Source organism: Thermobia domestica, chromosome 15 (assembly GCF_964235325.1).
Source record: "Thermobia domestica chromosome 15, izTheDome1.hap1.1, whole genome shotgun sequence".
NCBI lineage: Eukaryota > Metazoa > Arthropoda > Insecta > Zygentoma > Lepismatidae > Thermobia > Thermobia domestica.
The window spans coordinates 93897531-93914344 of record NC_137468.1 but is presented as its reverse complement, the minus strand read 5'-3'; the positions used below and the strand labels follow the sequence as shown (position 1 = coordinate 93914344).

General features: G+C 35.3%; 1 long non-coding RNA gene across 2 annotated transcripts in view; it reads left to right on the top strand.

The window, feature by feature from the left end:
* LOC145671881 (uncharacterized) overlaps positions 1 to 16814 on the top strand; it is a 516485-nt gene that overhangs the window by 486369 nt on the left and 13302 nt on the right. Inside the window, exons 3-4 of one of the 2 annotated variants that reach the window (XR_014128550.1) lie at positions 8661 to 8777; positions 9390 to 9520. This is a non-coding gene — a long non-coding RNA (uncharacterized LOC145671881). Of the gene's footprint in view, positions 1 to 8660; positions 8778 to 9389; positions 9521 to 16814 lie in introns of those variants that run through there. The other variant, XR_014128549.1, reaches the window with a different exon arrangement.

Here is a 16814-nt window from a genome sequence, read left to right as displayed (position 1 = left end):
GTGAGAAACGGACAGCTGACCAACTTGTACCCTTGAAACCAAAACTACTGTTCCTTTTACATGCAAACGCTGTTCTTATCACAACACGTAACATGAACACAGCCCTGGAAGTAAAAGTTAGAAAAACATACATACAGGTGTATTTTTAATAATTATGTAAATATACAATACTTACTTCTATAGAGACTTTTAATAATGTCTAAAATGTCTTTGAAGTCTTTGTAGTCCAGCATAAAATGAAAGATAGCATGATATTACATTATCATTGAAAACACCGGTATATATACATTTTTTAAGGAAAGGGTAAATGCTCTATCGCTCGCCCAGAAAGTTTGGTAAAATGAGAAGTACAGGGGACAACACATGTTATTGGTGGTGGGCTGTAGTAACAAAGCTGCGATATTATTGTAGCGAGAGGTCACAAAGGGAAGTTAATGTTGGCTTCGTTTTATTGCCCTGCATTGCAGCTATAAACCTGGTCTGCTCCGTTACATGTTGTCGCTTTCATAAAGTCAAGAAAAACTCTGGGAAAAGGGGTAAAAAGAGACAGAGAGAGGGAAAGAAAAAATCAATGGGAAAATAAGTTTCTTTTTCCTCTGACGAGCGAGAAAAGTAATAATAACATGAGGTTGTTTAATATCCATGATTTAACAGCTAAAGTAGAGAACGCAGAATTGTTGTAAGAAAAAATATTAAAGGGAAAGAAAAATAATAAAGTCTGTATGGAAATAGAAAGGCAAACTCCACAGCATTAGTAGTACCTAAGCGTCACCTTGGCTTTGGAGTATGCTTGCAGTTTGATAATGTTTGAAAATTAAAACATTAGCTTTTATCAGTTTATTACTGTCGATTAATTAGAGTTGACTTTCCAGCACCTAGAATATATAATGTGCAAATGATGCTTAATCCCTCGGTGACGCGGGGTTTAAATCGATGCTTGACCGTACATCTTATAGAAGTTCAGAGTTATGCAATTCAAATATTGCAGTGTAAAAGTCACTGCATCATAGTGATGTCGGAAGCACGTGAAGAAGGGGAGATCACTTCACGTATGTAGCTAGAGAACATGTGAAGAAGCCTAGGTCACTACCACGTAGGTAAGTTGGAAGCATGTAAAGAAGGGCATATTACTACCACGCAGGAAGGTCGGCGGCATGTGAATAGCGGAATGTCACTACTACGTAGGTCGGTCGATAATGTGTCAAGAAGGGGAGGTCACTACCACATAGGTAGGTTGGAAGCGTGTAAAGAAGGGAGATATCACTACCACGTAGGAAGGTCGGTACCATGTGAAGAAAGGGAGGCTACTTCTACGTAGGTAGGTTGGAAGCATATAAAGAAGGAGATATCACTCCACGTAGGAGGGTCGGCAGCATGTGAACAGGGGAATGTCACTACTACGTAGGTAGGTCGAAAGTATGTGAAGAAGAGACCACTACCACTTATATAGATTTGAAGCATCTAAAGAAGGAGATATCACTCCACGTAGGAAGGTCGGCAGCATGTGAACAGGGAAATGCCACTACTACGTAGGTAGGTCGAAAGTATGTGAAGAAGAGACCACTACCACTTATATAGTTTGGAAGCATCTAAAAAAAGGAGATATCACTATCACGTAGAAAAGGTCGACAACATGTGAAAGGAAATGTCACTGTTACGTAGGTAGGTCGATAGCATGTGAAGAACGGAAGGCTGTTTCCACGTAAGTATTGGAAGCATGTAAAGAAGAGGATATCACTAGCACGTAGGAAGGTCGGCAGTATGTGAATAAGGAAATGTCACTACTACATAGTTAGGTCGATAGCATAAAGAAGCGGAGGCCACTTCTACGTAGATAGGTTGGAAGCATATAAAGAAGGGGATGTCACTACCACGTAGGAAGGTCGGCAGCATGTGAACAGAGGAATGTCACTACTACGTAGGTAGGTCAATAGCATGTGAAGAAGAGGAGGCCACTTCCATGTAGGTGGGTTAGCGCTGAGGGATTAAAGTTAAAGTTGAACTACTTCTCAGATTTCTGAATGCCACTCATGCTAGCTTTGGAACTTCTTTTATAAAATAACAGACAAATTCTGACCAAAGCATATATTAACTAATAAATAATAGCGTTACAGTTTCGGCAAATTAACTTTGCCTTCATCAGACACATTATCTTGTCTGATGTCTGATGTGTCTGATGAAGGCAAAGTTAATTTGCCGAAACTGTAACGCTATTATTTATTAGTTAATATATGCTTTGGTCAGAATTTGTCTGTTATTTCTCAGATTTGTATCTGAGACAAGCAATACTCTAGGAGAATCGAATCTTGGACTGCTCGCAATGAAAGCACGCCCATAGTCACTTGGAGACAAAGAGACTCTCTTATTAATTTATTTATCTTCTAACCATGTCAAAATAATTATGCAGGTCTAATATTTCTACCTCTGTTTGGGGGACCGCAGTCGTTGAGTATTAGGGTGTTCAACTCCGGTGCGTGCCTCCGTGGGGTCCATCGTTTGATCCTAGCTTGCGCCAAGTAGGCTTTGCTGTAGACAAACACCTGAACGTGGGTTTTCTCGGGTCTTCTTATTTCCTTCCATTTTCTTCATTCCACCATTTCCTTCATTCTCACCATCAGCGTCCTCTTTACCCTACACGGCATAATAATGCACAAATCTGAAAGATTTAATTTTTTCTACTTCTCTTTGCTCAAACGCTTAGGCTCGTGGTGAAAGAGTAACGTATGCTTGAAACAGAGAGAGAGAGAGAGAGAGAGAGAGAGAGATTAATATAATTCACGCGCTTTACGCGAGCATTATATAGCTAACAGGTAAAGTAATCTCACTCAAAAAAAAAAAAAAAAAAAACTTTCTTTTTCTTTCAAAAGAACTCCGCTTTATTTAGTAGCTTTTTTTTTTTTTAAATAATAATACATTCTTCTCACACTAAATCTCACTTCGAAAATTATACTGTTTGTTGTTGATACTTGTCAGAACCTGAGCCTTAGCCTTACAATTGAGCCTTAGCAGTTGGAGGTGCATACAGAATTGTCTGCAATGACCAGTACTTATCACTCAACTATTATGATTGCTAACGTTTGAGCGCAGCTACTACGCACATGTACAGTCTTTGCTTTGTGCCAATCTTTGTTTCGAGCCAATAGTAATATTTCTCGCATATGGTTGCGAAAATACAACGTTTCTGAGTTTTCTTGAGGTTCTGTTTCCTCCCACATTTTCAATCTACCAATTATTTCGTGATCATTCAGCTTCATTAACCATTCGTTTCGTTCAGCTTAAAGGGCATAGCCATTGGTTGGAAAACAGAAATTTCATTCTTTTAAAGTTACTCTTCAGCTTCCCTATCATATTTAGATAACTCGATAGACATACTTTTTTATTTGTGATCTTGTTTGGTATTTTATGCAGATAACATCCGTTAAAAAAAAAAAAAAAAAAACTGGAAACTGAATACTATTTTCAATTCCATTACGTTCAACAAATATGCATAGTTCTAAAATTATCTTTTAAAAGAACTCATGAAGTATATATGCAATGTGTTTGTCCGGTTTGGATCACTAATAATTCAGCAGTGGATTATCTGCATCTGATTGCATGCGTACAACAAGTACGGTAATCACAGGATTTCCACATATGAAGCCCTTGATGACGAGGCAAACAAACAATTGAATCTACCTTTCCTCCCCTCAACAGCCCTTACCCACCTTCCCCCACTTCTCCCTTTCACGCAAATTAGTAATTGACAATGGAAACAAACCTCGTTTGAGGCGCATGTATCACATATAAGGATCAAAGTGATTCGCCCCCACGATCTTCACTCAATCGAATATTTGTATATGGATAGGCATGTGTTTATATATTTCTTTTACTATTGGATTGTATGCATCATCAGACAGCACTTTAAAATCCGTATAAACATACAATGTATGAAAGAAGTAGTGGATTGTAGTAATACATATTCGCGATATGCACAGTAGTCTGGAGGGCAGAAAACATGAGAAATCAATATATTATGCCATTGTTTGCCTAAAATTATGAATTGCATTCGGTTAGCAAACTGAACTTTTATGCTAGCTGTTCACACAAGTTTCACTGCATTTGTCGTCCTGACTCAAAATATACAGCTTAGCGTCTATCAAAATATTTTGAACGAAATGAAATCATACCATAAGCGTTAAAATTTAATCGATGATTAAAATTGTGTTGAAATATGTTCGATCATATCCTCGAGTTTTGTTTGGCATGGTTATAGTAGATCCAAATTCTTCCCGCCAGGTAGCTGAGTGACAACTTGCAGGAAAGACTAAAAAATATATATACAAACAGGGCCGTGCCGTGGAAAATTAGCGCCCGGGGCGAGTATGCGACGGCGCTGCATACATATATTCCAATTTTTCCTATCTTTTTTCCTTTTTTCTCCCGAATTTTTCGCCCCCTTACTTCGGCGCCCGGGGCCGTCACCCCGCTCGCCCCCCCCCACGGCACGGCCCTGTATACAAAATTAAAGCACACATAAGCAAAACAAATGATTGTCTATATCTTGATCACATTCTTTTTTGTAGCAACAAGAGGTAGAAAAACTGGGAAATTGATATAAATTCTAGTAAAGAATCTGGATCAAGAAAATTGAGTTGGACTAGAATATATAATTTCTTGGTTTAAACCTAGTGTCTATGATGTATATTATCTGCTAAACATATACCTTTTATTGATTTCTGCAATAAAGATGTTGTACCTAAATTCAGAAACAAACAGACAAACTTTTCTTTTAAACCTCGAAATGAAATGTTGCAGCTCGAGAAACGTAATGTATGGTAATAAGAATTTTAGGAATGATTAAAAAAAAAAAAAAAAGTGCATCAAAAGATTGCGATCTTGGCCAATAATTGGTTTTTGGATCAGGGGCCACAAAATTTTTGAATGGGCTCTAAATCGAGATTCCTACTTTTTACGGAATAAGCACATCATACTGAGTTAAGAGAGAGTTTTGGTTTGGCTACACTATATGTAGTTGTCCAAATATAAGGCATACAAGAAAACTTTTGATTGAATGAAATGTATTGGATTTTTTGGATCTTGGGTCACAGAATTTTTGAACGTCCCCTAAGTCGGGTTTCCGTATTATTTGCGGATTTTTTCGTACATCATACTGAGTTACGTGATAGTTTGGGTTTAGCTACACTGTATGTAGTTCTCCAGATATAAGGTGTACAAAAATTTTTTTGAGTCTATTTAGTAGAGGCTCCATGGCTGAATCTCCAGAGGCAATAACCAAGAGGTCTCGGGTGTTCGGCTTCGAATCACGAAGTGCAACCCATCGCGGATTCATGTCGCACTGAAGAGCTTTGGCATTTTTAACAGTCTTTGAAGTTTCAGTGTTCATTTCTCTGTCGTAGTGGATTAACTAGAATACAATTCACTAGATTAATTAAATACAATTCACTAGATTAATTAAATACAATTCACTAGAAGATCATGCAGACTTGTGTGCTGAGGCAAATTATAAGAAACAAGACTCCATGGTGTTATAGACTACAAATACATAGGATCCGCTTTGAGCATGGACCGAACCTCATTCTCTTTTCTTATAGCACAATACCTATAACATTAATAAGAACTGAAACTATAGAATAATTAAGTAAAAGTGTTTAAAGCCTCCCTTTTAATCTGCGTGTCTACTTTCCATCAGTAATTCCACTAGTGACAAAGCTCTTTTGCTCAGATTTTGATCGTGTATATTTCTCTTCCAACTTTTGCACACAGCACGGTAGCTATACACAGAGAGAGAGGGAAGGAGGCAGGAATGCATACTTACTGTACAAAAACGTATGCAAGCGTACTATATGAACCAAAGTGAATGAATTAGAAAAACATTGACATCCAATTCAGCAAATTGTATTGTAAATTATAGTAATTTTATGTTTTAACATTTCAGCATGTTTATTATATAGTGACGGATCCAGGATATGATCAAGGAAGGGGCTAAACCATAGTTTGCAGCTTTATTGATTGAAGTCTATTTTATCCAGTGTATACCTGAGCGTCAAGGGGGGCTATATATATTATCCTGAGAACATACTCAAGCAAGGAAGAATGTAATCATACCCACAAGTTTAGATAAGAGGTGAATGATGAAGTTTATAATATTATGCCTGTTGTGCTGTACTGTTACGCAACATGGCCACTTCCTTCGAGGGGATAAACGCAGACTAAAAGTGTTTGAAAACAAAATCCTGAGGCGAATACCCGAAGGGGGACTCAAATGGGAAATAGCAGAAACTTCATAACGAGAAACTGCATAATTTATACGATTTACCTAACATTGTTATGGTCATCAAGAAAAGCAGGCTCAGGTCGTGTAGACAGAATGTTAGAATGTAGGAACGCTTTCAAAATTTTAACTTGAAACCCAATTGGAAAAAGACCACTAGGAAGATTTAGTGTATCCCGCAGATTAGGAATACAAAGTAGAGATTGGTTCCAGTTGACTAAGGACAAAAGTGAATGGAGATTTTTTTTTGTGAATGTGGCATTAAATCTCCGGGTTCCGTAGGCCATAAAGTTGGTTAGTTAGTTTAGTCGTATTAGTACTTTCAAAGAATAACATACTTTGGGCACACAGTACGATGAAATACACATGTTAAAGGCTACAACGAGAAGACATAAGCACTTTTTTTTTTTCTGGGAGCATAAGAACAAATTAAAGACATTTTATTGGATAATGGGTCCCCGCCTTGTGCATCTGTGGGTACTTTCTAGGTTGTATACTTTACCACAGAATAGACAAACAATGTTTGTGACACAAAGAACTCATAAATATTCATAAAAATGAAACAAAATAAATCAAACTCTTTTCATTTACTTCTTCTTTTGGTTTTAGCTTACACCTGGTATTTTAGTTTCTGTGTCTGGAAGTTCACTAAGTATTAGGTTGGTTAATTAGTTCTTGAGTGAAACTTGACAGAATGTACTGAAAGAAATGACAACTACAATATTCAACCATTTCTTTCTTCTTCTTTCCATGTTTTAGTGAAAGAAAAGTTAAAAATTAGCATAATTAAACGAATTAGCAAATCCTAAGAAAAATCAATATGAAGAACTGTAATTACCTTTAAGACTCATCTTTCTTACCATCTTGTACGAGCAAGAACAATCTCTAATGTATTCCTAATACTGCTCATACTTCTACTGTTTCACTACTGAATATAGAGAGAACTAATTTTATGAGAAAAATAAAACTTGAAGGTATACTTAGGTGGTATAGGTAGGGAAAGAATATTTATTCGAGTGAATGTAATGAAGTTAGATGTATGTTGATGAAGTTAATGAAGGAACAGACGACATGGAGGAAAATATATTTTCCTGAGAAGTCATTCTTTGTTTCTTACTGTGTACTTACTTACTTGCTTCACTCACTCCCTTGGACTTCTTCCCTTCGTTCTTTCCTTTCTTCTGCCTAACAAATGGAAAGAAAAGAGAAGAGAAAAGAAAGAAAACAGTGTAGAAGCTGTCGGGAGTAAGAAGGTGCAAAGACACTCAACAAATACAAGTAATTTCTTTAGTGGAAGGGACAAAAAGAAAGGGGTGATGATTCAGGAACAAAGAAACTTTTCAGCACCCTCTTGTGCTCATGCAATCAAGCTTTTCACCCCCACCCCTTTTTGTTCTTCATGTTGTACCGTTCACATAGTTCTAGCCAATAAGTTGAGTACGAAAGATTCCAGTGTTACTAACTTCTTTTATAATTACATACATTCAGAATACCATGTTATCGGAATTTGTCAGTCTTCTTTCCAAATAAATAAGTGAATACTAAATACGTACTATACATAGCTTTACAAAAATTTTGTTATTGAAACCGAACGATTAGTACATTGTTTCTGGTTCGATTCCTGGTGACAATACGGTATTTCCTGTTTACATACCATCCTGAGGCGAAGTAGAGTCACTTGCAATAATAGGTTGCAAATTTTGAACACAGGACATGGACACTAACAACTCACTGTCTACGGACTACGTAACGAAGTACAGAAAGATGTATGCTGCGAATCACACACAAAGATAGAAAAAGAATCACATGAATGAGGATGATGACAAGAGTGACGGATATTATCATGAGAATCAAGAGAAATAAATTCGGTAAATCGAATTCAGAAGGTCCAACCATGCGAAGTTACGGGACATAACCTCTTTTGCGTCTTGTACTCATCTAAAACTTAACACAATTTACAGAGAAAGTGCAAATGAAGTACAAGCCGAGCTGAGCCGCCCTGAATCTATTTCTGGCCGAGCTTGACCACCAAGTATAGCGATCTTTCTATATGATCGTAATATGTACTAGGAACGTAGTATACATAGGAATAACAGATGACCAGGAGTTTTACTCATGTAAATGTTGCTAGAAAATTCATAAACTCAGAGAAATTTTCGTGAAAGATTATAGAAATTATCTATCATACGTCGTTCGTTACTTGGTAAAAATGTCAAATATACCCCTTAAAGCTTTGGTCATAGCTAAGAGTAACAACTAATACATACTCTGTTGTCCGTTGTTTAGATATTTATGATATGCTAGGAAGATGATAGTCTTGATGTCGAAATAACACACTAACAGTGGTCGACCAATTAAATTGTTTAATACCACTCTTTTTCGCTTGCAGGTGACTGATTTAGATGTATGAAATGTATCCAGTGGTGCCACGAAGAATGTGTTACAACAGTTGCGGAAAACAAGAAAATGGTTAATTAAGGCATACTATTAACCATGTCATAAACAGGTAAGCTAAGAATCATGTGTCGGTTACTATCATGAATAAGTCTACAATTGAAATTCTGTGTCAACACAGTCTGTATTTCTTATATAGATAAGATTTTTATAAAATATACTAGGTTTTTATGTGACTATAAGACAATTTTCCAATTGTTAAAAAGCTATTATGAGTTTCTTGATAGTTACATTATTCTTACATTTAGTTATTATCAATATTTGCATGCATAGGTATTTTTTTTTCATATAGTTTCCCCTACGTCGTCCACATATTTGTTTTCTATTTTACACAGACTTCATATTTGTAATTACAGTTGTAACTATATATAATTTAAATAATTAATACTCTCAGTCCTACGTATGTATTTATTTCTCGTATATGTGCATATTGCATGCACATTGCTCCACTATTAGGGTAAAATACACACTTTGAGTACCGTAAGATGGAGTTACTTTGCACAAAATATGATTAGAGTTGCACAGGTGTCTGTCGGTAAAATCATAAACTGTAAAGAGAAAGTTTTCAACTGCCACAGTAAGATAGAACATCTGACTGTATTTTTGGCTATACATGTTGGCGGTTAACATCAATTCTAATTATTCGGAGGGTTTATTGTTGTAGAGATGTGAAAAGCAGTCGCTGTAAAGGCAGAGAAAATTTGAGATATCACCTACAAGAATTTCCGTCCAAGGTAAGTCAGTTTCGTACAATACTATTGTATACAGTATAATGGGACTTTGAAGCAATAGTTGAAATTGAACTGTGAAAGTTTTTAAAGTCATAGAAAAAATAAAACTGGAAGAAGGTGGTTTCAACCTCTAATCGGGGTTACTTTGCACCGGTCCAAAGTAACTACTTATGCAGGAAATTATTACTACCTGTATCTCCTTTTTTGCCTTCTAATTTTAGGTAAATTTCCTTTTGAGGTAGATGCAGAAACGGATTTATTTGTAAAAAATTAAAAAAAAAAATAAAAGAGAGAGAATCCTGTTTGGGCCGCCAAATTTGTAAAAATTAAAAATTAAAAAAAAAAAAAAAAAGAGAGAGAGAGAGAGAGAGAGAGAAAGATGTATGATGGTGGTTATTCGGAGCGCTAAAGGTGTAAAAGTTGAAAATTATTTGAGTGGGGTGTTGGGTTCATGTTCCGGGTGTCACCATTGCTATCATGTGCACCACCGTTGAAGTCTCCCTTCTTTGAATTAAAATGTTTTATGACTCGATGAAGACTGATTTCACGGTTTGAAAATCCTATCTCCCCGCGGTATCCCAGGGCTTTAGGGAAATAAGATCCTCTAAACCGTGAGAGCAAATGAACATTTATTTTATTCGCACCTGTATCCGTGTATTCACATGCTGCAATACTGAAAAAGAATTTTGCTCTAATTTCTGGTTTGTAGGGACGAACTAGACTGATTTTCACTTTCCATGAAAATTGAATGACAATAATAATAATAATAATAATAATAATAATAATAATAATAATAATAATAATAATAATAATAATAATAATAATAATAATAATGCAAGAAATAAACAAACATCTTGAATTTAAAATTTTGATTGAAAGTCATGAAAATCAGTTCAATTCAGTCCATGGTAAATAGAATTAGAAAATTGTTTAAGTTGCCTTAATAGTTTAGCCAAACAGACTCTAAAAAAAATGTTATTCTTGAGGTTAGGGATACAATTTGTTTATGAAAGAATAAGTTCACGAATTTAGGTTAATAAAACAATAAAAGCTTTAATGAGTAAAAACAAACAAAAATGTTTAGATAAATTTTTTTTCAGAACCTTTATTTCCATTTTTACCTAAAACTTAATTTACTCTGTCCTAACAATTAATTAGATTAATTGGAAAATTGTTTACAACTTTAACGTTTTTAAACACATAACTCTAAATTGTTTTTTTTGTTTTTGTTTTTTTTAACAATCAAACTGAGTAAATTTCAAACCAGAATACATGAGAAGCTTATGGACCTATATGACATAAAGAAATACAAATGAAATTATAACAAACTGTATATGAAAACAAAATTATCAGGAAATGTAGCCTACATGTTGCGCAAACGACAAACAATAAAAATGGCACATTTATTAAATAAATTTATGAAACAATTAAGAAAAAATAACTAAGTCAACAGGAAACATATTTCGATAGTCGAACCAAAGGAAGGGGTAGAAAACAACTGCATCACATCCAGTGCCACTGCCTGCCTTTCCACGCCATCCAATGACACCACACCCTACTTGCATAGCACGTCGTCCAGTTGTACAAATGTTCAGTATTGTCCTCTGTGTTAGAGAAGAAATATCTCATCTAGTTCTTTTCCATGTGGTAAGGTGCCAAGAACCGACGACACGTTGCCACGTTGGATAGCAATAGATATGCGTTGTATTAAGAATGATGTTGAACGAATATCTCCAGTAACGATAGAAATGCGTCTGCCTACTTCTCTAATAAAATCAAGGCTTGCAGATCCCCAAGCACCACTAGTCTCGATGGCAATTGGAGCAAAAATAAATTTATCAAGGAGGCTGTTATATTTCCTTTGCTTTTCTACTTCTCTACGACTAGCAACAGCCCCAGCATTCATAACAGCTAAAGGGAGACTTGAATGGGCAAATGTATCTGAACACGTAAAGTCCCAAACTAGTGATTTGCCTTTCAACCAAGGAACTAATGTCATGCCATCAGGTCGTTTACCATCTGAACGACAACATCCTGAAGGTTCACGTATTGAAGGAATTCCAGCTGTGGTAAGGGTTCGTAAAATGATATCATTCACAGAGGAGTGTCTAGCGTGTCTACCCATGCTCTTCATGCATGACAGGCCATGCAGGCCACGTTGGTTAACTTGATCCCCGCAAGCTGGACAGCGATGTGGCTCACAAATATCTGCACCTAATCTTAAGGCGACAGAGATTCGAAATGCCTCATTAGTCATATGAAGACCCAATGGTGGGGAAGGTAATGCATTCAACCATGCCCCAGCATGTAGGGATGAGGCAGCACGAATCCTGGCTTTATCCTCTGGAGCAATAACTGACTGTAAGAGAAGTTCATGAAAATGCGCTGCAATTGGTGTGTACCAAGATGCCTGAGAAACTATTTTGTTAATCTCTGGAAGATCTGTTAAATTTTTCCATTTGGTAGAGCCTTCTTGAACTGTGCCATCTGGGTCTAGGTGGTAGCCTTGCGGAAGAAGAGCCTCGACTAAACGAAGAGATCCGTGGTAGGACGCTAAAAAAGAAGGAATCGCCATATCCACGGATCGTCGAATACCAAGACCCCCTAATTTCACAGGTAAGGATGCTTGAATCCAAGATTCGTCGCTTAAGGAGCAGTTTAAAATTGACTCCAGACCCATTTTAAGGACATGATCGTATTTCTCCAGTAATGGAGTCTCTTTCCAAGAAGGAAAACATCGTAAGAAGTAGTTTAAACGAGGGATCGACAAAGAGGCACGTAGAAGAAAGAAAGCTGCATGGACAGAAATCGAGGCGAGTCGAGACAAAAAATATTCTAACTTTGATATTTTGCTTAACAGGACATTGGTAAAAGCTTCCTTTGTGAGAGCGGCGCCTAGAAGACAAGCATCCTGATTAGTTAGGAGACGTATTCCTGGGGCAGTTTCGTCAAATTTTTTAAATAATAGGTCGAACTTGGCTTCGTCTGATCCAAGGAAACCAACTTCACACTTTGAAAAATTTAAATATAGGCCAAGTGCAGATGCCCTCTCATTTATTTGTGCTAGAGTTGAAAGAACTACTTCAGGTTCATCAGTGATAGTTCCATCATCCAAATACCAAATGTTTAATTCAGTGTTGATCGATTTATTATTAGATAAAAAATATTTTTAAAAAATCGAGTATGGTGAAACTTAACACTGAATTTGGAGTATTGTGATAACAGATCTGAAGAGTAAGGCAGAAGGCCTTAGCACCAAAATTAATTTAAGTGAATTACATTTCTGTTTTCTTTCTTGACCTCCAGCTTGAATGAATTTCTATAAGTAACTTGACATACATAACCAAAATAGTGAAATCGATATCCATAACCAGTCCTATCTGAAATTTGCGATTGATTATCCTTACATAATGAGCAGAATACAAGCTGGTTAATTTACGACCATATAGTTTGAAAATACTTATTTTTGTAATATTGGATAATAAACAAATAATTAGCATTGATCAGCTGATACTTTATGACTAATAATATTCCTAAAATTATGAATTTAAGATTTGTATAGTGTGGTGGAACCTGAATTTAATTACTTACGATTTAAGTTAAGCGAAATAAAATAATATATAGTGGAAGAATCCAGAATAAGTTGGAATATGTTGAAATAAGTTTAAATGAGTTGAAATAAGTCGAAATAAGTTGGACTAAGTCATGACTTTGATTTTGGATTTAGTGAGAAATTTGAAAGAAAAGTAGAATGAGCTAAAGAAACTAAGTAAGCCCATGCCTGACTTCTAATCGTTTCTAATTATAACTGAGAATTGAAGATAATTACATCTGATATTAAATTTGATATTAACATAAACAACAAGAATACATCATACTTAACACCAATGCGATTAATGTTGTGATTTAACGGTGCGTAACACATATATACACACAGATTGGCGAATATAGAAAAAATATCAAGACACAAATATACACAGATAAATCATAAATATAAGCATGCATACATACACAAAATACAATTTATACTCAAATATTTATAATAAATGCTTAGATTAGACGTCTTTTTAAAAAGAATTTTTAGACACATGTATCTATTTTCCATGGTTTTCCTTATGTTGCAACTGTAACATACGCATGTATCCGTAGGTTGTCGTAATTAGTGTGGTCTATGCTAATTGGTTGGAGGATCGCTCTATTGGTTGGAGGATCAGAATAATTTATTAAATGCGGCTTTGCTTAGCCTACTTCACGGTTATTGCCAATACCTACTTTTCATGACAGAATATAATAGCTGTTCCGTTTTATATGACGGATTCCGTACCTCGAACACACACACACACAAAAATGACTAATCATGAGATTATTCGCGTTTTCCTAATTACTAATTAACCTCTAAGATTTTTACGTCGAATGCTTTCATTGAGACATGACTACAGATTTTTTTTTTATAAAGTTCCTATTACCATATTGATTGAAATAAACTTAATCAATTACCAACTTCTTTGTAAACCACTTTACAAACATAATGATTTCATATAATTTAAATAATACACTGATTACACTTAAAAAAATATCAAGCTTTGTTTTTAATTATCTGACATTAAAATAGTGCCTGTCAATGGCTTAGACGCATTTTCACTGCATACAAATTTAAACATTCTAATTTGAATACTTAGATTGTCATATTTTATCAAAAATTGCACAATTCGAGCCACTAAAAAAGTCTACATATTATTTTGTTTACATCTATTTTCTCTCTTTTTATCCACAATTATGCTTCATAAATGACAACAAAAAATTATAGGAATTAATATATCTTTAATGAGAATGATGCGGTCACTAATATCGCATACTATATAAGTAAAATTGCCAAAGTGTCTCTACAGTTCAATGTAGGCTGACTTTAAGGTAAAAAAAAATCTAATCTTTGAAAGCTAAAGTTCGAATTATAATATCTGTTCTCAATGCGATGAAATTATACTTGGAAGTCTCAACTATTTCCGGACTTCAATTTTTGTACAGAGAACGTCTTGCATTTTTATTTAATGCAGAGAATTTTCCTTTTAGTATCAATAAATAATTTAGATGGATCCTACCTTTCGTTGTCACCACTGCCTTGACCACACTCGTTGTTGCCACAGCGCTGACCACACATACGCAAAGGTCCTTACGTCTCCTCTTTCCATGCCTGCGCGACGAGTGTCTAACCTAACCTAACCTAACCTAACCTTGATCAATGCGGGGGTGTACCTACTTTTCGGCCACCCTGTATTGTTCTCCCACCTGCACCTAGCCTTCCTAATGGTCGTTCTCCGATTGGACTTTCAGTTAAAACTTTGAAAGCGTTCCTACTTTCTTCTAATCTGCCTATATGACCTGTGCACCTGAGCCTGCTAGACTTGATGACCCTAACAATTTGGCAAACGGTATAAATTACGCAGTTTCTAGTTATAAAGTTATGGGCCATTCCCCATTATCGTTTCTCTTGGGTCCGAATATTCATCTTAGTATGTTGTTCTCAAATACTTTCAGTCACATTATTACATTATTCCCTCAGAGTAAGAGAATAAGTTTCGCAACCACACAAAATAACAGGCATGACTATCGTTTTATATATTTTAAGCTTCAAATTCCTCGACAGAATTCGCGACAACTAAATATTTTGAACTGAATAATAACACGAATTATTCCCTGCTTTTAATCGACACTTAATTTCTTTGTGAATATAGTTCTAGTCTGTTAATATTGATCCTAGATATTTGAAAGTATCCACTTTGTCGAAAATATTATTTGATACTTTAACGAATCCATAATTTGTAGTATTACTTTATAGTATATGCTCAGCAAACTGTATACATAGAATCCGTCAAAATCGTGTTTGGTTTTACATCGTGGAACTAAGATAACATTCCAAACTATAGGAATAGAATATTGAAACCAGGCGGGATATATCTAACACTTGTGGTTTCAGTAGAAGAATAAGAAAAGAAATAGTACCTATTTTCGAGACGCCGAACTCATATGAAAAATTGCAAACGAGGACTGCAAAACAGGAAATGTACAGGCTAGTAAATTTCAACCTTAGGAACTAAATTTAAAATTCTGCAGTTATGCTATGTGTTATCTATTTACATAGAACGGGATGTACTCGAGAGATATCATAATCATAGCAATAACCATTATATATATATAGACATTGACAATTTGTGCATCAATATTTATGAACATTTTTTTAATGAAAGAATACGATTTTGGGAGAACATTTCTTTATGAAAGAATAAGATTTGGGGAGGATATTTTTAATGTGTGTAATTTTATGTTTAGTCGTGTCTATTAAAACTTCTCAAGCATTCATTTTGACTAGGCATTGATAATGAAACAGGTACGTACCGTAGACTATTGATGTAGATTGAATAGATGATGTTAGAATATGTGTCTAGTCTAAGTAGATTAATTAGGAGTAAGATACTCCTCAACGATATCGAAAAATCATGACGACCGATTTCGATATTTGACGTTAAATCCTGAAAAGAAAAAGCATACCTAGTTTTATTGTTCACCTTACTTCTAGTTTACTGCCCTTGTGCTTTTGCCTAGTATCTAAGTATGTGGACATTAACTTCCCTTCGGGCAGTACACTCAAACAAGAGGATACATTACAAGACTTAAAATATTTATTGCTATCTTAACGTGGGCGGAGAAACAGCAAACGTTTGGAAGAAAATTAGTAATTGATCCAAATTAATGAATCAAATTTCGTGGACGCATTTTTTGTTCTGAGATATACCATTTCTTGTCTTAGAACGTATTTGGCCACCCAAACTCTTTCTATGAAGTTCTCCGTAAGCAGTAATACTCGTTACGTACCTATTAAGGTTAACACTTTTTTTTTTTTTATCACTATGAGCAAAGAAACTCAACATTAATCTTAAGTAATCACATGTAAACTATACTTTAAAAAGTTAAGATTAAAGTGGCTGTGCTTCTAACTAAGATCTGTGTTGCAAACAGTTTTCTGTGATAGAAAAGTAGCAAATTGCGTGTTTCGTCAGCTCAGATATAGTGACGAGATTAGACTCTTTTATTTGCAGAAGAAAACGAGCCAAAAGAGGTAAAAATTAAAAGATTAATGATATGCATGCTGTAAGAGTTTGAAGATAAATTGATACGGAATATAAATTATAGTCCAATAATAACTGACGTTAATTCATGACTATACGCAACTGTTTGCAGAAGGAGAAGGAAAAGAAGAAGAAGAAGAGAGATCATTAAACATTAAGTTGTTTAGTTCTTATATGACCTGATTATTTCTGTATAGTTCAATCATAACTTTGCTGTAAGTAAAACCATAAACT